Source organism: Felis catus, chromosome F2, assembly GCF_018350175.1.
Source record: "Felis catus isolate Fca126 chromosome F2, F.catus_Fca126_mat1.0, whole genome shotgun sequence".
NCBI classification, from domain to species: Eukaryota; Metazoa; Chordata; class Mammalia; order Carnivora; family Felidae; genus Felis; species Felis catus.
The window spans coordinates 27,324,210-27,351,259 of NC_058385.1; positions in this window are offsets into that span (position 1 = coordinate 27,324,210).

Below are 27,050 nucleotides of genomic sequence, written 5' to 3' on the forward strand. Positions count from 1 at the left end.
AATGATAAAAACACTATAAATATCTATGAATTGAGTTCATGCTGTTTAGAAAGCATGATAAATGTGTTAATACTTAATGAACCGAACACAATTCTCAAACACAATTATAGTTACAAATGTCAAATTCTACTTCTATAAAAGTTCATTAAAGTTCAAATAGAAAAACAATAAAATCTTTAAAACTCTGTAAATTACTTCAATCCTAACATGTTTCAGTGAAAAAAAGCAATTTTAGTATTAAGTCTTTAGTTAGAAGTAATCTTAGCTAATACCAAGATTGTGAGGACACATGTACACAAACACATATACACGCACACCCTAGGATATTATGTCAGCTAACCATTGAAATTATGGTCTATTTCTCTAGTTTGAATTAAATGTTGACATTCATTCTTCTAGCTTTAAGATAGAGGTTTCTTTATTAATGAAAAATATTTTTACTCTAGGAAAAACATGAATATTAGAATCAGATTCATTGGAAAGTGAAAGTGAAGAATATTAACATTTAAATTAGGCAAATAATATATGTTTGACAAAGAAAGTTTCCATTGTGCCCCTCTGTCTCTACCTGTTTTTTTTTTACATTCAAGTAATGGTCTATTAACAGAATTTCCTATTCCAGTGGATATTCTAGATGTTATTATTAGTTTTATATCCACTGATTTCCTTGACATTCATTAACTTTCGCCAAGGGATTCCATTATTTTACACAAAGATGTGCATCCGAGCAAGTCATTGATAGACACAGTACATGAAAATTTAGACAGTTATCTTGATTCCACACCAAAGAAATCACATTGCCCCAGCAATGGGAAATAAGTTTCTTCCAGAGCAAAAAGGAATAAAATTATACCTAAGTAATTCCATTAAAATAATTTTAAATTCAAGTCCTTTTTAAATTTTATAGTATTAGGGGCGCCTGGGTGGCGCAGTCGGTTAAGCGTCCGACTTCAGCCAGGTCACGATCTCGCGGTCCGTGAGTTCGAGCCCCGCGTCGGGCTCTGGGCTGATGGCTCAGAGCCTGGAGCCTGTTTCCGATTCTGTGTCTCCCTCTCGCTCTGCCCCTCCCCCGTTCATGCTCTGTCTCTCTCTGTCCCAAAAATAAATAAACGTTGAAAAAAAAAAAATTAAAAAAAAAAAATAAATAAATAAATTTTATAGTATTAAATAAACTAAAATCATTTTTAATTAAATTAATGGAGCCAACACACATTTTGAATTACTAGCTGTATGCAAAATGATAATCCAAATAATTCAGCTAATGAAACCCCTTACTATAAAATAACAAGAAAGAAGAAAGAAAGAAAGAAAGAAAGAAAGAAAGAAAGAAAGAAAAGAAAGAAAAAGAAAGAAAAAAGAAGAGAAAAAAAGAAGAAAAGAAAAGAAAAGAAAAGAAAAGAAAAGAAAAGAAAAGAAAAAGAGTGATGAAGAAGAAGAAACACAACCCTGCAAATTGAGTCACATATCATCAAAGAAACATTTGGAAATACATTAAAACATCTCAAATCAAAAATTCAAGAATTAATGCTACAAATAAATAAAATGAAAAGAGGTAATAAAATAAGAGCTAACTGAACTTGCGAAAAAAGAGAAAAGGTGATAGAAACAAAGATTAAATCCTAAGGTACCCAGAAACAAATAGATTTGTAAACAAATTTACTAAAGAGCATAGAAAAGAATAAAAATGATAAAACAATCAAGAAAATAAAATAAAATAAGGAAATAAGTAAAGATGATCAAAGAGAAAATGGTTGAAATAAAGGCTAACCAAAGAAGATCCAATGCATGCACAATTGGAGATATTAAAGAAGAAAAATAAAACAATAGAAGAGAAGTAATATTTTTAAACTTGATTCAAGAAAATTTTCTGTAAATAAAATAAGAAAGAAGCCTAAATAATGAAAAGGCTATATTAGCTCCTATGCTGTATAATAAGTTAGCACAAATTAGCAGCTTAAAACAACATGTACTTATTGACTGTCACAATTTCTGTGGGTCAAGATTTCAGGCATAGTTTAGTTAGTCCTTAGCTCAAGTGGTCATAAGACTATAACAAAAGCTGAGCTGTGTTCTCTTCTGGAGACTCAACTAGGAAGAAACTGTTGGCAGAATTCACTCCCTTGCAGCTATATAACTAAGGGTCCCAGCTTCTTCATTGCTATCAATCAGAGTCCACTTTGGGCACTAGAGATCACCCATAATTCCTGCCACATTATATTTCCACAGGCATTTCACAACATGACAATTGCTTCTTTAATTTTTCTGGCAAGTTTTCAAGTTTTCTCTCAAGATGAAGTTTTATATACCATAACAAAACCCTGGCAGTGACATATCATCAAGTTTGCATTATTCAATTGGTTAAAAAAAAATCACAGATCCCATCCACATTCAAAGGGATGGAATTACACAGGAACATGAATTTAAGAAGGCAGAGTCACTTTAGGGTCTGTCTGCCACAAAGTCCAACTGGATTTGAAAGATTTAACCAGGGGTGCCTGGGTGGCTCAGTTGGTTGAGAGTCTGATTCTTGATTTTGGCTCAGGTTATAATTTCACAGTTCGTGCCCTATGTCAGGCTCTGTGCTGACAGCTTGGAGTCTGGAACCTGCTTCAGATTCTGTGTCTCCCTCTCTTTCTGCTCCTCCCCCTCTCACCCTCTGTCTCGGTCTCTCTCTCAAAAAAAAAAAAATTAACCAGTAACAATCTGTAACAGGCTGAAAATAAGTTAGATAATTATCTCTTAAGATTTTATTATCATTTTAGATAGTTGGACTTCAGATACACTGAGGTTAAATGACTCATCCAATATGCAGTTAATGTCAAAGCTAAGATTTAAATACTAGTCTACCTGATTCCAAGTCAGTTAACTGCTGTGCTAAACTGCCTCACATTATTAATGTTTATTGACCATTTAAGATGTGTTACAAGTCTAAAACTCCATTCTTTCTGATATAGTTATAACAATCCACTGCAATTTAGACTAGTTCAGTTCTGCCATATACACTATTGATTTAAGAACACTCCCCTCATTTTAGAAAAAAGCTGACTTCTCAGAATTTTATACCAACATTTTATTTATAAAAGTTAAAGTTGTAGATAAGAGGAAAGTATATTATCATTGCCAGCTTTTTTGAAAAAAAAATCTTAAATCTATATATGAAAACCTAGAAATTCATGGTAATAAAAGCTGAAACTATGATTAAAAGTAGTTGCTTTCCTGAAATGAAAGGAGGCTGTGAAAATGGGTAAAATCATTTTTAAAATGGATACAATCTGATGTCATAAAACAAACAAAATCTCTTTGGCCTCTAAAATAATGAAGAGCAGAAGTGAAATTGTTGTAAGGCTCAAAGATTTCAACTCAGTGAATAATCAGATGAGAATAGTCAAGTGCCATACACATTCAAAGTGAATGAGACACATCTTAGTGACGGTAGATTCTTGACCTGCTGCAACCTCTGGACAAAATAATGGGTATCCCAGAACTAGCCTTGAAACAACTCAACACCTGTCTCTCAAAGGAAATTTGCTAGTTCTTCAGAAGGAAAACAAAGAGAAAACCCCAGATATTTGGAGTTAATTCTGTATGGTTACTCAGGCTAACAATTACCAACATGACAATTTATATGTATACTTTTGAAAATGCTAAAGCTAGACATATTCAGCATGTACACACACACACACACACACACACACAACCACAGAATACACTGGATCCAATGCCTTCCAATTCATTGGTAGAGGAAGACTGAATTTGTAAATTAATTTTAGTATATTATATATTATATAGGTTATATGATATCATTGTTAAGTCACTAATAATTAATATGAGGCTATGCATACAATTGTGTTCTTAGTACTAAGATGCTGGTCCAAATACACAGTCAAGTCAAAGAGGAAAGGGGTATGGATCAGAGAAGCTATCTATAAGCAGACAAACAAGGTAATGGATATGCATCAGATATCCCTAAGGCTTTGGAAAGGTATACTTACAAAGAGATAAACATTCTGGAAGCCACTCCATGTCAAGACACATGATGAATAAGGTGGCATGGCTTTTATGTGGTCTTCTATTAGTTAAATAGCATCATAAATATACTATGTGATATAAGGCCTTGATTAAGTTCTGTAAGCAAATATAAGCCAAAAGTAAAGTGAAAACTGAAATTATTTAAAGATTTAGATTATGGCAAAATTTAGAATGTATACATATACACTAACAGTCTGTTTGTGGCCTCCTTCCCAAGCCCTCCTTCAGAGTTAGATGGCTGGATTATCTTCTTTTCTATATCTCTTAGTAGAGTATAACTAGATTATACACATACCATCTTTTACTTTATATCCTTATTATATAATCTAAGACTTGGTAAATAATAACCATGAAATAAATGTTTACTTATGAATCAGATTATGGTTCAACACATGATTACTAAGCATAATAATGTTTTGCTATAGAACATCAGATCTTATGCACTAATATGCAATTTTAAGAGACTACATTTATGATGCCGCTCACAATCCAAGAGTGCAGGACAGAATATGCCCTCTCTGCATTCTAGCTTGGAATATGAGGCCTAAGAGAACAGAGTTATTCATATCTATTTCTTCTCCCAGAATCACCAATAAGCCAGGTCACTCTTCTTTGTTTAAGAAAGTTGAGATTGGTAGAAAGTTAAGCCCCATGTGTTCTTCTAGCTACAGTCTCTCCACCACGGGAATAGGAAGGTGGGGAAATAAAGGCTGTCCTTTAATCTTTACAACTAGGTGTTAAGGCAAAGCCAGAACACGAAGTGGGATTCAAGTCTGTGCTCTTCCTTCTGTCCACCTAACTTCGTTATGCATTGAATAAAATGGAATGGATTGAAGAAAGCACAACGTACAAGATGGGATCTGAGAAGAGAGGTGAAAGAGAGACATGTAAACCCATTCCAATTCCATTTTAGTAAATTCCTGAAACTAAAACACAAAAAAATAAAACCAAAACAAACAAAAAACTGCTGAAACAACTATAATTATCACCAGGGTTAGTCCAACATTGCTCACAGCAAGTAGCCTTTTAGGCAACAAACAGCCCAAAGTCTAACATATATTAGATGCACAAGAAATATTTTTTGGATGTGTAATAAACAGATTCCATAATAATTTACGAGACTAAGAAACTACTGCTCTTGTCATCACCAAGATAGGTAGTACTTATAAACTCATGTCGAAAGTAGAGATACATCAGTAAGTGCTATGATTACTATAAGATCCCTCAGTGGAAAAAAACAAATTAATTTTACAGTATCTGCAAAACTAATTCCTTCAGATTTTAATATTAGTATAATTTAACTTCTCACCTATACATATATGTCCAACTTTCATAGAAAAAAGAATCATTACATATATGGTGATAACAATCATAAAAAATATTTAAAAAAATTTTTTTTCAATGTTTATTTATTTTTGGGACAGAGAGAGACAGAGCATGAACGGGGGAGGGGCAGAGAGAAAGGGAGACACAGAATCGGAAACAGGCTCCAGGCTCTGAGCCATCAGCCCAGAGCCTGACGCGGGGCTCAGACTCACGGACCGCGAGATCGTGCCCTGGCTGAAGTCGGACGCTTAACCGACTGCGCCACCCAGGCGCCCCAAAAATATTTTTAAACATTAGTTATCAAGGGTGCCTGAGTGGCTCAGTCTGTTAAGTATCCCACTTCAGCTCAGGTTATGATCTCGTGGTTCATGAGTTTGAGCGCCGCATCGGGCTCTGTGCTGACAGCTCAGAGACTAGAGCCTGCTTCAGATTCTGTGTCTCCGTCTCTCTCTGCCCTTCCCCTACTTGCACTCTCTCTCTCTCTCTCTCCCTCAAAAAAGTAAATGAACATATTTAAAAAAAATAAACAATAGTTATCACACAACCTATACATTGCTTTGAAGAAAAAAATGCATGTATTATATAATTGTTAAGGTAGAGAGCCTCAAAGGTAGTTGAAAATGTTTGCTCTTCAAATTTATAAGAGAAATTCCTACAGCACCTATGGACTCAGAGAGATATGTACTTTCTTCACTTAATTGAAACATTAAGTGAACATTCTACCATAATAAACCCCAGAGTTCTGTCAAAAAAGTTTATGAAACAAGGTTTTCTTTATTGTTGCTGCTGCTATTTTACTGTTTTTACTGAATAAAAAGAAAATTACAGAACTGAGGAAAGAAGGAAGGAAGAAAGAATAGGGGAAAAGGGGAAGCGAAAGAAGGGAAGGGACAAAGAGAAGAAGAAAGGGAGGAAGGGAAGAAGGAAGAATAGGAAGAATGAAAAAATGAAAGGAAGGAAAGAAAAGAAAATACTGCATTCACACTTAAGGATATCCATTCCTTTCAACATGTTCAATTACGAATTATCATTGGGAAATAAATAATTTGTAATTCACAACAAAACTTTTTAATATCAAAATTGGGAAATTCCTACAAGTCATTATAATTTTATCAGGTTAATATTAAATCTGTTCTGTTTTCAAACACTCTACATAACCATTAATGCAACCACTAAAATTGAAATGACAAAAGCCAAGAAATGTATGGTAATAATGCATGACCCTAAAAAAATGTCCCTTTTTCTAAAACTAGAACTGTGTGGCTAGTTTATAACAATTAAAAAGTAATTTCATATGTACATTTTTTAATTTCTTAAAAATATAATATATATGGCAACTGTTAATCTGCATTTATAAATTCCTCTAAAATCTCTTCAAACCTGCTACAACAATCACTCATCCTACATGCTCTTTTTAGAAGGTGACTTCCAACTCCTTCTATCAGAGGTGAAATCTGTTGGGGTGCCTGGGTGGCTCAGTCGGTTAAGCGTCCGACTTCAACTCAGGTCACGATCTCATGGTCCGTGAGGCCGGGCTCTGGGCTGATGGCTCGGAGCCTGGAGCCTGCTTCCGATTCTGTGTCTCCCTCTCTCTCCGCCCCTCCCCCGTTCATGCTCGATCTCTCTCTGTCTCAAAAATAAATAAACGTTAAAAAAATTTTTTTTTAAATAAAAAAAAAGAGGTGAAATCTGTTTCCTCTGCTTGAATCTGGGCAGACCATGGCAGATGTGGAGCTATATGACTTTTGAGGCTAGACCATAAGAGGTGGAATAGGCTTGCTCCTGCCTTTCTTGGTCTCTTGTTCTAAGAATCCTGCCACCATGCAGTGAGGAAGCCCAAATAGCATGTGGAGGACCATGTGAAGAGGAACCAAAAAAAGCAGAAACTAACTGCTCTGAGCCCTACCCACATTGAAGAAAATTAACCAAAATAAATTGCTGTTGTTTTAAGTCACTAAATTTTGGTACGGTTCATTAGGTAGAAATAGATAACTAGAACATCATCATGTACAAATGCTTTAGCTTCAATTCAAAATTGATTGGAACTCCTAAACCTGCCTAGTGATACAAAGAGGAGTATAATCATCTCCAATTCAGAAAGAGAACCCACTAGAAAGTCACCTCGAAGAATAAGGATTTTCTGGGGATCCAAAAGAAAAATGTATTTTAGGCAGAAAGAACAGCACATGCAAAGCTACAGGATGTGACAAAAAGATGACAAAAAGGATGACTTAGAATTTCAGTGGGGATTGTGAAACCAGTGGGGATTGTGATGTCTGGATTGAAAAAGGACACATATCAGCAAGGGTCTAGAGGTTATACTTAATATTTTGATTTTTATTGTGTAAACTATTACAAACTACTGAAGGATTGTGAATGACAAATCATGTTCTTTATGAAGAATGGAATAGAGGCAAGATGAGAACAAAAGTAATAAAAAAGACACAGAGTTTGAAGGCAGTTGAAATGATCCAGACCAGAAGTAAAGAAGCAGTGAGACAGAAAAGGAGTAATAGATTGTAGTAGGTTGTAGAGAAATAACACAGGGAAAAGCATGGGAGGCACAGTGTCGAATCACTTCACTACTTCTTGTTTAAGTGACGATTTGGATTGTGATTGTCATTATACAGAAGAATTAATATGGAGAAGGAGCATGGTGGGAAGGAAAACATAGTACAAGGTAGATAGTGTTGGCAGTAGGGTATGACCAGTTCAAATTATGATTTGCTAATTGCATACATAAGCCTAAGGTCCGGGGGGGGGGGGAAATTATATATATATATGTATATATATATATATATATATATATTTGTATGTATGTATGTGTGTGTATAGCATTTTTATTATATATGTATATATATACACACATATACACACACATATATTTTTTATTATTTAAAATTTTATACTTTGTTGCCTAAGAACTACACCTGAGAAACTAGTTTCTTCTATATATTTTTTTTTAATTTTTTTTTCAACGTTTATTTATTTTTGGGACAGAGAGAGACAGAGCATGAACGGGGGAGGGGCAGAGAGAGAGGGAGACACAGAATTGGAAACAGGCTCCAGGCTCCGAGCCATCAGCCCAGAGCCTGACACGGGGCTCGAACTCACGGACCGTGAGATCGTGACCTGGCTGAAGTCGGACGCTTAACTGACTGCGCCACCCAGGCGCCCCTCTTCTATATATTTTTGAAACTACTTTTCCTTGTCTTTATCTGTTGGTTTTACCCTACTTTTTTAATGTAAACTTTTAATTCAGGTGGATCTGGCCTGAAATCACAACGAAGTCAAAAATAAAAGAAAAATAAATAAAAAATAGTGAAAATAGTAAGGATTCTTAAATAGAAAGCATTTCTGAGATCTAAAAGTTTCAAATCCAAAAACTAGAAGCTCATAAGTAGTCAAGACAACTTCTCTCAAGCTTGCTTATTTGTTTCATGTGTAGCAAGTACGTACAGGGTTATAGGTAGCCCACCAAAGAGGGTAGTAGGATATTTTTATAGAACAAGTGTCATTGAGGAGACATAGCAAAAGTTGTTTACCATGCCATATGACTCTGGTCCAGTCAAAAGGAAAGTATTCTTAATGTAGATTAAAAATGACCGCCCTCTATCTTCAGACAGTCATTATTAGGAACATAGCTCAGTATATGTGATATGGTACAAAGAAATACTTGTTTCAGAGTTACCAAGATTTGAGTGGACTAGGCTTTATATTTGGAAATAGTAATAATAACAAAAACAAAAAAATATACTATTAATTTTTTTGTATTGACTACTATGATAAATATTGTAATTATATAAGCTCATCTAATCATCACAGCCATCTTCAGAGATAAGTACTATTTTTAAATCCCATCTTATAGAAAATTGAAGTTTACTCATAAAGGTTGAATAACTTATCTAAGGCCATATACCTAGTTAATAGGTTTTAAAGTTATTTTAATCCAAATAACTACTTTATAATTAGAATTACCTAAATTGTTGGAGACTATTTTTTCTTCTGTAAAATGAGGTTATATTGACTGACCTGTCATAGGACTCGAGATTTTGCATGTGACTAACCCAGCATAGTGCATGGCATGTATTTTGTACTCTAAAATATTATTTTGGCTATTCTAATGTTGATGAAAATTATCATTATAGTCATTTGGAGTAGATACAGATCTTTACAAATTATCTATGGATCAGAAAAGAAATAGATGCAGATATATTTGTCATCAGTATGATCTGGATTATATGACTAGTTTGCTTATCACAGGGAAAGAAAAGTGTTTCTTTATATTTTCCTATAAAAATTAATTAATTTGCTATTTAATTAAAATCAGTCCAAATATGTTTATAAGACCAGGACTAATTGTCAGTATCTTAGGGGAAAACTATAAACAGTAAGTCATGGAGAGAAAATGGAACAATGTTAAACAACCTTTAATGCCAAACATTCATGAAGCTCGAGTGAAGTAGAATATCATTTCTCAGAGACCACTCATCAAATAGCATTTGATGAGCTTACACTGTGTAAAATACCATACAAGGGAAATATCTTACATTCCTCCTTGGCCTTTTGGCTGAGATCTTACAGAAGAAATAAGACAAAAAGCTACAAGAGGAATATAGGAATATGGAAGAATATATTTGAAGATAAAATTTTATACCACACACACATTGCATATATGTGCCGAGATGGTACAGGGCAATCGAATGGTTGGAAATAAATGGAGTTATGCCAGAGAAAAAGGATAAGCACCCCTATTGCTGAAATACTTGTATTGATTTAGGTAAAACAACTTTGTGGCCATAGACAGAAAACACAAAATTTTTGCATTTTTATTTGAATAATGCAATCACCAAAACCTTTTGCTTAAAAAAAAAATAGAAACTTAAATCAATCCACTTGAAGTAAAAAGGAAATTTGTTGGTTAATGTAGCTAGAAAAAAAAAGCCAAAAAAAAAACCCCAAAAAACTAATGTTACTCAGAGAATTATAAAGTATCCCTTCTTTTTTCTCTGTTTCTCTTTGCAAACTGGTCTCTTTCTCCCCAGCTGCCGACAGGCACTTTACATGTTGGGTAAATGCAGCCAGCATAGATTTGGTTCTGCAACCTCAGTAGAAAAAGAATGTTTTATTCTTCCACCATCTGTACAGTATTCCCAGGAAAGATACTGAATATACATTCACATATATCGTCATTTATTCAACAACAACAACAACACCAAAAAGACTATTTTTGTTTGGTTACATAAAGCTATCATAGTTTCCCCAAAATAATAAAGAGGATTTTAACTTAGAATAATGCCCATTTTCAAGCCCATGTTTTTACCCAGAGAAAATTATCAGGTTTTATCAGAAGGTTAAATTAGTAAGCTACTACTGAAAGTTTTATATTATGCTGCCCATGTGTCCAAGAGATTAATCGGTATGTGAGTTTATAAGCAGTAAATTATTAAGATGCTATTAAGGCAGCCTTGATGGACATTTGAATTACCCAATTATAATCTACACTATGAATACAGTAATTTGTAAATAAGTGGGGACAGCACAAACAATTTTAACTAACCACATAATCCCAAGAAATTTTAATTTAGTTATCACATACAAATTTATATGGCTCCTTCATTATTTCATGGCCATCATATGAAAGGGCAAAAAGAAGACTGGGAATAATGTTAAGAGAAGTATCAACTTGTGAGGATTTTTTTTATGACAAGACTTTAGTAGCTGAGGTATTGAAATATGAAATTCAAGTATGAGAGATTTCCACTTTTGACATGACAGAATAACAAGTACCAGACTTGCCTTTTGCTTTGTCAACTCAAAAATTGGGCAAAACATAGGAAACAACTGTTTGCAGGCATTGTACAACAGATGAAAAGATCTCCGAGAGATGGAAAAAAAAAACAATGAAGTAACCCCCAATGGCTGTACAGGCTTTCTGCCAGGTAGCACTCCTGAGACCACTGGAGAGTGGGAGAGAACCCAGGTAGATGCCAGGATTCCTGCTGAGTTAAGGAGACAGAGCTAACAGTTCAGAGAGATGAGGCAGGTAGAATTTGGAGGGCAAAATTCTGTAAGGGAGAGAGCTATGTAGAAAAAGGACTCCAAAATTTTGCATTAGACCCTTACCTTCACTGGTGAAATACCATGAGATTGAGCAAAAAATTACAGGGAACCTGTAAGGTAAACAATTCCCAGAGCTAACACAGGGCTCAAAGATATTTGAATCATAATCAGTGACAGTAGAGAGAACATAGTGAACAGATGAGGCTTTCGGTAAAGAACTCAAAAAAGTGTCAATCCTTTCTTTTTTTTTTTTCAATATATAAAGTTTATTGTCAAATTGGTTTCCATACAACACCCAGTGCTCATCCCAAAAGGTGCCCTCCTCAATACCCATCACCCACCCTCCCCCCCTCCCACCCCCCCCATCAACCCTCAGTTTTTTCTCAGTTTTTAAGAGTCTCTTATAATTTGGCTCTCTCCCACTCTAACCTCCTTTTTTTTTTCCTTCCCCTCCCCCATGAGTTTCTGTTAACTTTCTCAGGATCCACCTAAGAGTGAAACCATATGGTATCTGTCTTTCTCTGTATGGCTTATTTCACTTAGCATCACACTCTCCAGTTCCATCCATGTTGCTACAAAGGGCCATATTTCATTCTTTCTCATTGCTACGTAGTACTCCATTGTGTATATAAACCACAATTTTTTTATCCGTTCATCAGTTGATGGACATTTAGACTCTTTCCATAACTTGGCTATTGTTGAGAGTGCTGCTATAAACATTGGGGTACAAGTGCCCCTATGCATCAGTACTCCTGTATCCCTTGGGTAAATTCCTAGCAGTGCTATTGCTGGGTCATAGGGTAGGTCTATTTTTAATTTTTTGAGGAACCTCCATACTATTTTCCAGAGTGGCTGCACCAGTTTGCATTCCCACCAACAGTGCAAGAGGGTTCCCGTTTCTCCACATCCTCTCCAGCATCTATAGTCTCCTGATTTGTTCATTTTGGCCACTCTGACTGGTGTGAGGTGATATGTGAGTGTGGTTTTGATTTGTATTTCCCTGATGAGGAGTGACGTTGAGCATCTTCTCATGTGCCTGTTGGCCATCCGGATGTCTTCTTTAGAGAAGTGTCTATTCATGTTTTCTGCCCATTTCTTCACTGGGTTATTTGTTTTTTCGGGTGTGGAGTTTGGTGAGCCCTTTATAGATTTTGGATACTAGCCCTTTGTCTGATATGTCATTTGCAAGTATCTTTTCCCATCCCGTTGGTTGCCTTTTAGTTTTGTTGGTTGTTTCCTTTGCTGTGCAAAAGCTTTTTATCTTCATAAGGTCCCAGTGGTTCATTTTTGCTTTTAATTCCCTTGCCTTTGGGGATGTGTCAAGTAAGAAATTGGTACGGCTGAGGTCAGAGAGGTCTTTTCCTGCTTTCTCCTCTAGGGTTTTGATGGTTTCCTGTCTCACATTCAGGTCCTTTATCCATTTTGAGTTTATTTTTGTGGATGGTGTGAGAAAGTGGTCTAGTTTCAATCTTCTGCATGTTGCTGTCCAGTTCTCCCAGCACCATTTGTTAAAGAGACTGTCCAAAAAAGTGTCAATTCTTAATACAAAAACTGTATTACACCAAAGGCTACTCTAGACCTACTTTAACCAAAATTTATCAATAAGCCTAAATTGTAACTCAACTATCAGTCAAAACAAAATGCAAGTCTTTAAAGGAAGACAATAAAAACTCCCCAAGACACTCAACAAATGTAATTACTATACACAACAATCAGCACCCAAATATGACTAAAAGCAGGAAATGTGCCTTTTTTTAACTTATCATTTCTTTTATTTTTTAATTTTTTTAGTTTATTGATTTATTTTTGAGAGAGAGAGAGAGAGAGAGGGAGAGAGCATTCGCACATGAGCAGAGGAGGGGCAGAGAGAGGAGAGACAAAATCCCAAGCAAGCTCCACGCCATCAGTGCAGAGCCCAACGTGGGGTTCGAACCCATGAACCATGAGATCACGACCTGAGCCGAGATCAAGTCTGACGCTTACCCAACTCAGCCACCCAGGTGCCCCAAGTTATCATTTCTTTTAAAGTTTTATTTATTTTCTTTGAGAGACAGACAGAGAGAGCTGGGGAGGGGCAGAGAGAGGGAGAGAAAGAGAGAAAGACAGACAGAAAGAGAGAGAAAGACAGAGAGAGAGAGAGAGAGAATCCCAAGCAGGCTCCACAAGGGGCTCCAACTCAGGAACTAAGCCAAAATTTGGATCTAAGCCAAAATCTAGAGTCAGTTGCTTAACCGACAGAGCAAACCAGCTGCCCCAAAAAATGTGACCCTTAATGAGAAGAAAAATAAATGAATAATAACAGACCCAAACACAGCAAAGATGATGAAATTAACAGATATGAATGTTAAAAAAGCCATTACAAAAATGTCAATGTATTTAAAGGAACTATGACCATACTGAAGAGAAAATAGAAGATATACAAAGGAAACAAATGGAAAGATTAAAAATTCAGTATGTTCTAGGACAAATTTACTAGTTGAGGTTCAGAACAGATTAGATACTACAGAAGAAAATAACCTTTGAAATGTCATAGGTATTTCTTTTTGTGGAGCCCAAAGCAGGGCTCGAACTCACCATACAGAGATCAAGACCTGAGCTGAGATCAAGAGTCAGATGCTTAACTGACTGAGCCACTCAGGGATCCTAGAAATGTTGTATTTCTTTATTAGTATGGTCGTTACATGTGTGTGCATTTGTCAAAACTCATCAAACTATAGTTAAACTGGGTGAATGTTTTATATGTAAACTATTTGACTTTAGAAATAAAATTTTATGATAGATTTCTCTAACAAATTGGCAGATCAAATACATTCATAAACTTCCATCTTTTCTCCTGACAAAATATAAAAGAAATATCAGAAATAGGTAAGCCTCTTGCCTCCACCAGGAACTGGAGACGAATGGAGCTGAGAGAGTAGTCTTAATGTTTGAATGGAAATAAAGGTTGAAGCCATTTACTGCATTTATGGTCTTAGATTTGGAATGTGCTTCCCTAGCAAAGCCAACTATGGGCCCACCAAGATCTAAGCTGTTAGCCAGTCCTTGGCCCATAAGATAAGGTGATATAAAGTCATTCTTGGTAGTCTGGGCCCAGACTGCACCCTCTAAATAGATGTAGATCCAGAAATTGTATGTCTGTATTCCAAAAGAGTTGTTAACAGATGTCTTGATTTGCTATTTGAAAGCCTAAAGAGCCTGGAACACAACTATTAAAACATTTCACAAGGAGCCCTCAAAACCTGGAGTGGATGTGAAAGAAAATTCTGATGATACATTTTAAGAAAATGAAAATTTTAAGAAAAATAAGAATTTCAAAGTGTAAGAGAAAATACAGCTTAAGAAAATAGATGCAAAAAAAAATGAAAAAAAATTCCTTAGGGATTAATAGAGAGATCTGGACACAGTGTTAGTATAAGTGCATTTATAAATCCTCAAAAGATAAAGGGGAAAATAGGACATAAATAAAGGACAGAAATTTTAATAAAAGTCAAGGTAAACATAAATAACCAAGTAGCAATTTTGGAAATTAAAATGCATTTAGTAAAAATAAAAACTCATGTTTCATACCACATAATGGCTTCCAGAATGCATCTGTATCTAGGAGACTATAAAGACAATATTGTGGAAGAAATATTTGGACCATTGAAAGTTGAAAGTTCTCAGGTTAAGAAACCTCCATAAATAGTTTTATATGTGTATGATATGTTGATTTTTAGACACACCATACTGAAACTTTAAAACATCAAGGACAAATTCTGAAAGGAACCAAAAAGAAAGCAAAAAGACTAAAAAGTAATTAACAGTTGGATTTATAGAAAACTTATTTTATTATAAAGAGTATTCAGACTACATTAAATAATATTTTTAAGTATCGAGAGCAAAGGATGATAAACCTAAAATTTAATACCAGCTAAAGTGTCATTCAGAAAAATGAGGTTTACAAAACTATCTTCAGTCATATTGAGATTATTTTATTATTATTATTTTTAAGAGAGAATGTGAGTGGGGGAGGGAGCCAGAGGGAAAGAGAGAGAATCTTAAGCAAGCTCCACACTCAGCACAGAGCCCAACATAGGGCACGATCCCATGACCCTGGGATCATGACCTGAGCTGAAATCAAAAGTTGGGTGCTCAACCACCTGAGCTACCCAGTTGTGCCCATCATATTGAGATTATTTAACACATACCACCCCTACTAGTAGTTCTATGAACTGGTGACAAAATTAATGATGATACAAAAATTTTCCAGAAATAAACAGACTTTGATCTACATATTAAAAGTCTACAAAAATTAATAGAACAATCAATAATGATACATATTTTAATATCTCTAGATTTCAAATTAAGCAAATAATGCTTTAGGCATGTGGGCAAAATGATCAAGTCACTTGAGAATGTAAATATCAGATTAACTTCAGATTCTCCTTAGCAAAATTAAATGCTAGCACACAACTAAGTAATATCTGAAAGTCTTCAGGATAAAAATAGCTAATCTTAGAGTAGTCGGAATTCAATAAAACACGTTTCCATTATAAAGAAAACAAATAAAAACTTTTGAAGATTCGAGAACCCAGAGAATACATTTTCCAGGTATTTTTGGAGAGACTCCTAGAAAACAAAATTCATACTTAATATTCTTTCACTCTATTTAAATGTTGTCATCCTACCAATTATATATTCAGTTGTTTGCTATTAGTGCAGGGAAATGCAATTGATTTCCATATATCAATCTTATATCCAATCATCCTTCTTAGCTTTTCCACTATGTCTAATAATTGTTGGCACAATGTTTTGGGGTTTTTAAAAATATAAAACTTCTTTTAATTAACAAGTTATATCAATATAATGAATTAAACGGATAAAAATAATTTTAAAAAAGATATTAGGGTTCAAGAAATGCAAATGTATATTATTTCCATAAACAGAAGATAGTATCAGGAAAATATGTTATTTTCAAATTAATCTATAGAGTCCATGAAAATCTAATCTAAATTCCAATGAGATTTTTCATTAAATTTGACAAATTTAGTTTGCAACATATTTGGAAAAATAAGGGCCAAGTGTAGCCAGGATGTTTCTGAAGGTTAGGGGACTTGCCTGACCAGATAAAAGGACTTATTGTGAAGTCATAGCAATAGAAATTGAAACAGTATACTACTGATAGGGATAGACATATGAAATATATTTACAAATTATATCTAGATATAATTATATAGTAATTATACCTAACTATATATGTATAAATAAATATATATCCAACTATTATCTAATAATTTTATAATAGTTTCAAATGAAACAATACAGAGAATTCAGAAAGAGGCCCATATATATTTTTTCTTTCTTTCTTTCTTTCTTTCTTTCTTTCTTTCTTTCTTTATTTATTTATTATGTATTTATTTATTTATATCAACAGGTACCATATCACATCATTGAGAAAGGAAGGATAACAAATGAAGCTTGGAAAAATTTACTAAGTATATTATTAAATGGTACTAAAAAATTTTAACAAATCAATGTTATGGATTGGGGATTTAAATATTTTTTAAAAATCAAAAACAAATTCTTAGTGAGTGTTTCAGTCTGCTTAGGCTGCCATAAAAAATACCATACACAGGGTAATTTAAGCAACAGAGATTTATTTTATCACAATTCTGGAGCTAGAAATCTGAGATTAAGGTGCCATAATGGTTGAGAGCTCCGTTCCTGGTTCTCTCCCTATAGCAGAGAGAGAGAGGAAGCAAGCTCTCTGGTGTCTCTTCTTATAAGGAAGTGCACCAACCCTGTCATAAGAACCTTACACTCATGGCCTCATCCTAACTATCTCCCAAAGACCTCAGCCATCATATTGGAGGTTAGGGCTTCAACATATGAATTTGAGGGGGAAACAATTTAGTCCACAGTGTAGGAAGTAGGTGAATATCTTTTAGACCTGGAAACAGAGAAAGGTTTCCTAAACAAGAAACAAAATAATTGGATCATAAAGTGAGGTATATTTAACAATATTCTTAAGAACTTTTCTTTCAGCACTGGCCAAAACTCTACCTATACCTTTTGAGGAATCTCCTATGATTTATAGGATCATTTCCTATGAGACCATCTAAAGGGGTGGTAACATAAATCCCCCAGTGTTTTCCATTCTTTCCAAAAGGAGGATTACTGAGATTAGAATCCTAGGATCTGGAAAGTATATTAGTAAAGGACTTGGAAGAAGAAAGTCAGAATATCTGTGACAAAGAGGTTTTGGGGGAAAGATAATGTGGTTCTACCACTCTGAATAGAATCAGAATGTGAGAACATTTGTATCAGTGGTTCTGATAGCAAGTGCTTAGCTATCTCGTAACAGGTTATATTCAACATCTTCCATCATGGAGGAATTAATATTTTTTCTCATTATTCATTTAATCAGTCACTATCTGCCATGTACTCGCCTAACACTGGGATTCAGTGATAAACAGATTGGAAAAGGTAAGTATTCTCATGAAATTTATATTCTAATAAGAGTCATATAATGTATAATAAAATAAATAATTGACTGTTGGGAATAGATGTCAATTATTGAATTTGATTTTGTTTCCCTTCTCTTCCTCACTCTGTCAGTGGATTTTGATGGTCTCCCATTTGTCATTGCCACAGACCCAGCAACTCACTTCACAGAAGAGATCATAAAGCAATGGAGAAAAAAAAAAATCTCATAGTCATAATCACTGACTATTTCATACTAAAAGGCATAAGTTAACCACTATTCAAAAATCGTGACCTTATAGAAAAACAAAATGTCCTATTGAAAATCCATCCTTGGAGACAAGGAGACTTTCCTTAATAGGTAATCATTCTATCTTCAGTACAAGGTATGCAATCTTAATCAGCACCCAATATATAGTACTTTTTCACAGGGACAAAATACTAAGTGATGAAGAATCCTTCCCCTACATAGCTTTAAAAAATTTTTTTAATGTTTATTTACTTTTGAGAGAGAGACAGAGTGCAAGCAGGGGAGGGGCAGAGAGAGAGGCAGACACAGAATCTGAAGCAGGCTCCAGGCTCTCAGCACAGAGCTCTCAGCACAGAGCCCGAACCCACGAACCATGAGATCATGACTTGAGCCGAAGTCGGATGCTTAACCAACTGAGCCACCCAGGCAACTCCCCCCACATAGCTTTTAAAACCTAAAATCTAAGCCTCTAGGGTTCATTTCTTTCCACAGCCTAACACCTGTTATTGCTTGTCTTTTTGATTCTAGCCATTCTGACTGGTATTTTATCTCACTGTGGTTTTGATTTGCATCTCCCTGAAGATTGGTGATGTTGAGCATCTTTTCATGTGTCCATTGGTCATCTGTATATCTTCTTTGGAAAAATGTCTATTCATGTCCTCTGCCTATTTTAATCAGATTACTCTTTTTTGGTGAGGGAGTGGGCACTGAGTTGTAGAAGTTCTTTAGGTATTTTGGATATTATCCCCTTGTCATATAAAATAAAGGATGAGATCTTGCCCTCAGCAACATGGATGGATCTGCAGGGTATTGTGCTAAGTGGAATAAGTCAGAGAAAGACAAATACCATATGATTTCACTTATACGTGGAATCTAAGAAACAAAACAAATGAATAAACAAACAAAAAGCAGAATCAGACATATAAATACAGAAAACAAACTGATGGTTGCCAGAGAGGAATGGACAAAATGGGTGAAGGGGAATAAGAAATACAGGCTTCCAGTTATGGAATAAATAAGTCACAGGGATGAAAGGTACAGCATGGGGAATACAGTCAATGGCATTGTAATAGCATTGCATAGTGATGCTATGCAGATGGTAGCTACACTTGTGGTGAGCATAACAAAACTTATAGGGTTGTTGAATCACTATGTTGTGTTCATGAAACTAATGTAACATGATTGTATGTCAACATACTCAAATTAAAAACAAACAAACAGGGGCGCCTGTGTGGCTCAGTTGCTTAAGCATCCAACTCCTGATTTCAGCTCAGGTCATGATCTCGAGCCCTACATGGGACTCTGCACTGGCAGTAAGGAGACTACTTGAGATTCTCTCCTTCTCCCTCTCCCTTTGCCCCTCCCCTGCTTGTTATCTCTCTCTCAAAACAAATAAACTTTAAACAAATTTTAAAAAAATAAAAACAAAACTAAGCCACTAGATTTCTGTTGTAGATAAATGTCCTTGGAACAAATTAATTTTAGTGTTTAGTTAGTATTATAGCTTCTCACTTTTCATATGTATTTTTAATTTTGATCCCTAGGAATTTCCTTTAAAGTTTGAGATCATAAATGTGCTTTTGAAAGAATGTTTATTTTATGTGACATTTGGTTGTGTTCTTAGTGGAAGATTTTTCAGACTTTATACTCAAAAATACTGCAAGATGCAAATGTTCCAAATTTGCAAAACACTGTTATGATATTGTATTATTAACAGAAAAGTAAAAGACCTTCCCTATAGACACTACAAGTTATGATGAAAGAACTGAGCATTGTTCCTTTGCTAGAAGGAAAGAGTGCATTCTTAGTTTTACATGAGATATTTATACTATGTTAGGTTGGAACATTCAAGAACAAGTAATCAAGTAATTCTTAATTAAAATTAGATAGCATCTTTCTATTATTAAACTGGATAGCTAAAAAATAGTTTTACATTCAGTACCAAAATAGGTTCAGAAAAATCAACATTCTTAATCACTGGTGGTGACAGCTGAAATCCAAATTAAATTTAGGAAAAGTAAATTGGAAATCTATATCAAGAATCTAGAAACGTGCCTTAAAAATATCATTGATCTTTCCAACTAAAATTATTTCAAAATAGTTAAACACTTTTTATAAGAAGAAATTTGGAAATAAATTTGGAAATTTATTATTCACTCAGTAAATATTTTTGAGTGCCTACAATGAGTCAGTATTAAGTGCTTGCAAAAAACCCATCTCCTGGTCTCTGGGAGCTTACACATTGGAGGTGGGGGGTGGTGGAGATGGAAATACAGACAATAAACAAACAAACAGGATATACATGTTTGGCAATGTACATATGTATACATGATACACATGTTGTGGCAATAAATACTATGAAGAAGGGATGCTATTCCATATAGCTGGCACTTTATCTACGTCAAATAAAATGCCAGAAAAGTCTTGAACAAAGGTTCAAGTTTCTCCCTTTGGGCAGCAGTGAGAACAACTGTGGTGTTTTGGTTGCGATGACATTGAGGCTACCCTCATGGTCAACTAGAGTTGAGATAAAATGCAGTGTCAAGTTTCATATAGACTTGGCATAGTGGACAGTAGCTTTAGAAGCCAGCCTCAAGAAGGAATCAAAATGCCCATCTTACTAAAAATTGATGAGATGGATCAAATCTGATTTTCCTGAGGTTTTTGCAAATATTTGAGAAAGGGACATGGGGAATGGAAAAGACATCATTCAATTTCTACGACTGCAGTCTCTAATTCCAGTTCAAATGAGAGATGGCATCTAATCCTACTCCCCACTCGTGTCACTATGTCCTTTTATCCAGCTAATCAGGAAAGTCTTTAAAAATATTAGAACATTCACAAAAGACAGGTTTAGTTCTTTTGAAAGTCAGTCAGTAAAACACGCCATAAACTCAGTGAGAAAATGAGTAAAATGCAATAAATAATTTCTTCAAGTAAAATGATCAAGAACACAGTGGACACATTTCTCTTCAAATATAAATATATACTATGATCATGTTACTTAATTTTTTTCAAATGCTACTACATTTTTTTAGTATAGAAAAATACATTTTTAAGTATTGCTATATTGTTGCATACCTTTAAATGAGGGAGCATACACATTTAATTGTTTGCCTTATTTCTTTTTTCCATTTCTACCCATTCATGTAAATTAGCCTTCTATATATATGCCAAATCTATTTAATTGTTTTTAAATTCCGACCCCTTCTAAAACAAAATTTTTGAAAATCTGCTAAAAGGAATTACTCTGTCCTCTTTGTATCCAATAAAGATAGTGAAACATTTGGTGGGCAATGAAAGGTACACATGAAATAGCAGAAAAATACATTAAGGACGTTTTAAAATAATCTATTTCAGGAACAAAATGAAAATGCTAAGTTTCCTAATTCAGACATTTTAAATCCCTGGTTAGTAACTGATGCAGTACAAGCGAATGCATTCTATAAAGGATATTGAAAAATAATGAAGAGAAGCTTTGAAATCATATATCTTGAGGAGTGTTATATTTTTAACTTGGAAAAATTCACATATTTCTTTTGAAATCTTTGAAAAAGAACTTTCTCTCTCGACCTTTACTTGCAAGTTCCCTATCAGAAATGAGTTGTTTGGGAAAATAAATATTTCAAGTTTAGAAATGAACAATTAACCCCAACACACTGACCCTTTTCTAAAAGAACAGAGTATAAATTCTCAAAATATTATCTCCCTTGCTCTTCTCCTTACTGTGGTTCAAAAGCTCATGGACCCCTTTCAGTTTTCTAACAATCAAAAGCTAGATATGGATGAAAAGGAAAAAAAAAAAAAGAAAGAAAACAGACATTACTGCTCTGCTGGAATTTTTTCCTAATAAGCTAACATTTGATAACATGTTGTTGATAAAGTAAGATTGTATTATTGTTGTTCATAATAAAAACGTACTCTTTCCCTACTAAGGAATCTATACGAAGGAATCTCTGTGAAGCATCACACGGCCCGAAGGGTGCCATCTTAGCCACCTGAGTCAGCCACACAAACTCCATCACCATCTGATTCTTTTCCTCCTTCCTCAAGTTTTTCAAACAAAGTCTGGGGATTAAAGAGAATCTAAATCCACACTAAAATTACCATATATATACATATATATATATATATATATATATATATATATATACACACCATATATACATATATATATATATATTTTTTTTTTTTTTTTAACTGAGAAATGTGCTTTTCCAAACTGCAAAGATTCCTAAAAGGCAGGGTAAAACCAGGTTGCCTTCTCTATAAGTCCTTCCCCTGCAGAGGGGAGCTTTCCTTTCTACTCTTCACACCACAATAAAAGAGGAAGAAACAAAGAAACTGAGGACATGATTTCGAGGCAGAAGATGTGAAGATACCCTATTATTTTCTCCCCTACTGAGCTAGGTAACAATCTGGATTGGTTTATTAGGTACTGTTACTCAAATAAAAATAATTAAGACAATCACCCTGGTGAAACTTTCCTTGCAAAAATGTAAGCCTCTCAAAGATAACAGGAAGTAGACTAGCTTCTGCTTTTGTACTTGACTGTGAATTGAAGGGATTTTACCCATTCAAGTTCCTTAGATATTGTTATCACTGACTTATTTAAAGAACAATAAACTTACATCCTTAAATCCAGAGTTATCTTGCCTAATGAATGTGAGTCATTACAATGGTTTATATCTAGGATGATTTTCTTTGGGGATTTTAAAGACCACATAAGTAATTTGTTATTATAATTATAATGCAATCTTCTTTAAATTGGAAATGTTATAAAATACTAATAAAATCTTACCACAGAATTTGCAGGTCATTTGCATGTCAGTCCTGTGGGAAAGGCATAGCAGTGTTATTTTGCTCATGTTGTTAAATTCTGGCACCTTACAAGTAAAAAAGGTAAAACTTAGTCTAGAACTCATGTCTTCTGTTTGTAGATCTATCTTTTTTGCCAAAAAATTGATTTGGAGCCCAGTTAAATATCAAAAGGTCTTATCAAGTGAAATAGAAAATTCTTCTTTGAAAGGCTCTAAAAATGGTATTGTCTCATTTATTTTTGGGTTACACCTGAAGTGAGGGGTGAGAGAGGTGAATAGGTAGGGGAGAACAGAAGATCAAAGAAGCTCTTAGTCCAAAAGAGATTTATTATTATGACTATTTTCAAATGAGCTAAAATAAAATTAAGTGGAGTTGATAAAACAGTCACAACCATCCAAAAATTAAACAGCAAAATTCTTTTTTTTTTTTAATTTTTTTGATGTGTATTTATTTTTGAGAGAGAGAGAGAGAGAGAGAGAGAGAGAGAGAGAGAGAGAAAGCACGAGTAGGGGAGGAACAGAGAGAGAGGAAGATAGAATGTGAAACAGGCCCCAGGCTCTGAGCTGTCAGCACACAGCCCGATGCAGGGCTCAAACTCCAGAAGCAGGAGACCATGACCTGAGCTGAAGTCTGACTCCCAACTGACTGAGCCACCCAGCACTCCAACAAAATTCTTAAATAGCAAAGAGAATGCAATATTGAATAAAGTTCTTGTTAAAAACAAAGATTAGAGTGCTTCACGGATTGGAAAGAATTTACTATCGCCAACCTTATTCTTGGAATCATGTGTTTATGTCAATAAAATTGAGTATACTTTCCACAAACATTTGTAGTATTCATTTAAAATCACTGAAACAGGGGCGCCTGGGTGGCGCAGTCGGTTAAGCGTCCGACTTCAGCCAGGTCACGATCTCGCGGTCCCTGAGTTCGAGCCCCGCGTCGGGCTCTGGGCTGATGGCTCAGAGCCTGGAGCCTGTTTCCGATTCTGTGTCTCCCTCTCTCTCTGCCCCTCCCCCGTTCATGCTCTGTCTCTCTCTGTCCCAAAAATAAATAAACGTTGAAAAAAAAAAATTAAAATCACTGAAACAAAGAAGGGAATTTTGTCACTACATCTCTTTTCTTTTTACTGATCAGGTATTAACTACTGATTTTGAAAAAAATAGATGACATGTAAAATATTTTGCCTATTAACAATAATTATAATTTAGGAAAAAGTGTGCTTTTATCATAGCTTAAGACAAATCACATATCTGAATGATTTTTGTCAGCTTCTAATGAGTTCTTTAATTCGAATGGCAACACTGCCAAAAGTTTTAGCAGAGAAATTTCTAGAACATATTTATCATTTATTGGAAAGTTTTTTCTAAATGTTAACTACATCAATATAATTACATTCAACAAAATTCATTGAATGTAGGCCACATCCCAAACATTGTGCTAAAAACTCATGACTTAGGAGGGAAATGTAATAACAGTTAGCAATTACCACCAATGATTAATTAGCCATTATTTTATTCCTTAAACTGCTTGACACTGTATGTAATGGTATCTTCTTTCTTCAATTCACTTAGGATTACAGAGTGAAAATAAAGTGAGTCTGCAACCAAGATTCAGTTAACTATTTTTTAGAACACTATAAAAGTGAAGTTATTTTGTGTCCTTTTATATTTAGGGCTGATTATTAATTATAAAAATGGTTTGCTATACAACCTACTCAAACAATATTTCTTCAAGTGGAAAAATATAGAAAAACAAAAATAGTCCCCTTGTATATGATGTTCTATTGTCAAAACTCATACAAATCACATTATTTCTATTAGTTTCAGTGTATTCATTCATAGCACAGGTTTTTTTTTCTTTTGTGTTTTGTTTGTTTTCTTTTCTTTTTTTTGACTTTGTGAAGAAGAAAGGACACCAAGCTGAGTCCTATTTTTAAAATAAACTTCCCACTTGATAAGGAAAAATAAAATATTTTCATATTTGAAAATAAAAAGGGACAAAATTTGGCAGGAATGGAGGTTGGGGAAATTGTCATATTTAGCAACTAAGCAGCAACAGAGTCAACTTTTTTGAAAGCTAATCAACAGCCTTACTCCGGAGTGTGTACTTCTGAGAATCAATCAGCAGCCACATTAGAAACCATGCTTTCACATTCAGTAAGTGAATATCTAAACAATATTGTTTCTGAAAGTTCTCCACTTCTAGAACACCTTGTTTCCTAAAACCCTATATAAGATCAGTGTTTTCTTTGTTAAGAAATACTGTGCCTTGAAATTACAACTGTTCCTTGACTGGCAAGTAATAAATTATGCTTCTTAGTTATTTTATGTGTTTCCAATATTGAGTGATATCATGTTTTGATAGTGGGTATGCAGTCAGAGAGAGTTCCTGAAGGAGCAAATAAATGGTAGAGAAAGCTGGAAGAATCACTAGCCAGATGGTGAAGGTGATGCTTAGCCATGCTTATAACTTTTAACTTTATACCAAGACCAATGAGCAACCACTGAAGGATTGCCAGCTGGTATAGAGGGGACTATTATGATAAAATTTACATTTATAAAATTTTTTTTTAGCTTCAGAGTAAATATGGAATTGGAGACATCAGTGGAGACACTTCCACAGATACATCAGTATTCATTTAGCAAAGAATGATGGCAGCAGGGATTGGTGAGATATCAGTGTAGATAGAGAAAAGTTTTCAGATTTGAGACTTAGACACAGAATAAAATCAAAAGAACTTGCAAGTAAATTAGAGAAAGAATGTGAAGGAGAGGAAGGTGTTATGGATGAATCCTTGTTTTTGGAAATTTGCTTTTAAATGGCGTACAGGCCTTCACTATGATTGGGGCCAATAGAAAAGAATTAGTGTGGGAGTAGGGTAAGAAGATTATGAATGTATTCTGGATATAATGTTTAGGAAGACTTCAAAGAGCCATAATGAAATATATTAGTCTGGAGCTTAGAGAAGACATCTGAACTGGGAAAACAAATGCAGAGTCAACTACCTATGGAACTCCCTACATTTCTGGTTTAGAATAAGGTATACCTGTAAAGGAGATAGAGAAGAGATAGAGTAGGGGTGGTCAAAGAGGAGGAGGAAAATCTAGAGTTTGGTGTCATGGAAGTTGAGTAGCCTCTCAAGAACATTCAACAATGTTGAATGCTGCTGAAAGGTCACGAGAGATGAACCCTGGGGAAAAAAAAAAATGGCCCAAGGAATGAGTGATCTGGAAGTCACTGGCAAACTCAGCAAGAGCTATTTTGCTGGGGTGATAGAAAAAGGGAACCCTGGGGAAAAAAAAAAATGGCCCAAGGAATTAGTGATCTGGAAGTCACTGGCAAACTCAGCAAGAGCTATTTTGCTGGAGTGATAGAGTTAATTAAAGGAAAAAGTTGAAGAAATGGACATGAAAAACAACAGAGATAGCCAGTCTTGTTAATATATTTATGAGGAAGAACAAGGACTGTCTAGGGGGATAGCTGGAGAAGGAAAGAAGTGGGGTTTGGGGGGGGGGGGGAAGGAATGGGGATGATGTCGTTGTTTTTAATGAGAAACACTCAAGATATTAAAAAACATCAAACTTGCAGGGGTGCCTGGATGGCTCAGTCGGTTAAGTGTCCAACTTTGGCTCAGGTCATGATCGCACAGCTCCTGGGTTCAAGCCCCGTGTCAGGCTGTGTGCTGATGGCTTGGAGCATGGAGCCTGCTTCGGCCTCTGTGTCTCCCTCTCTCTCTGCCCCTCCCTGGCTCACACTCTGTCTCTGTCTCTCAAAAATAAATAAAAAATTTTTCAAAAATTTTTAAAAAATCAAACTTGCAAAAAAATATAAAACATGCATTTTCAGTAAAGTTTATCTTCTATTAATAATGACATGGTAGCAAATTATCTTAGGAATAACATTATTTACAAATATAGATTCCTTGAAAAGATATATTCTACACTCTAACTAAAACTGAAGCAGTTTATGTTTAATTAGAATTATAATCAAAGAGTAGCCAATTTCACTCTTTGCATTTTAGTGTATTTTAAAGTTTTGTCAGCCCAGGACTGCTGACTGCTAGTTCATAATCCTGTTTTATTTCTTGAAAATGCTTTTA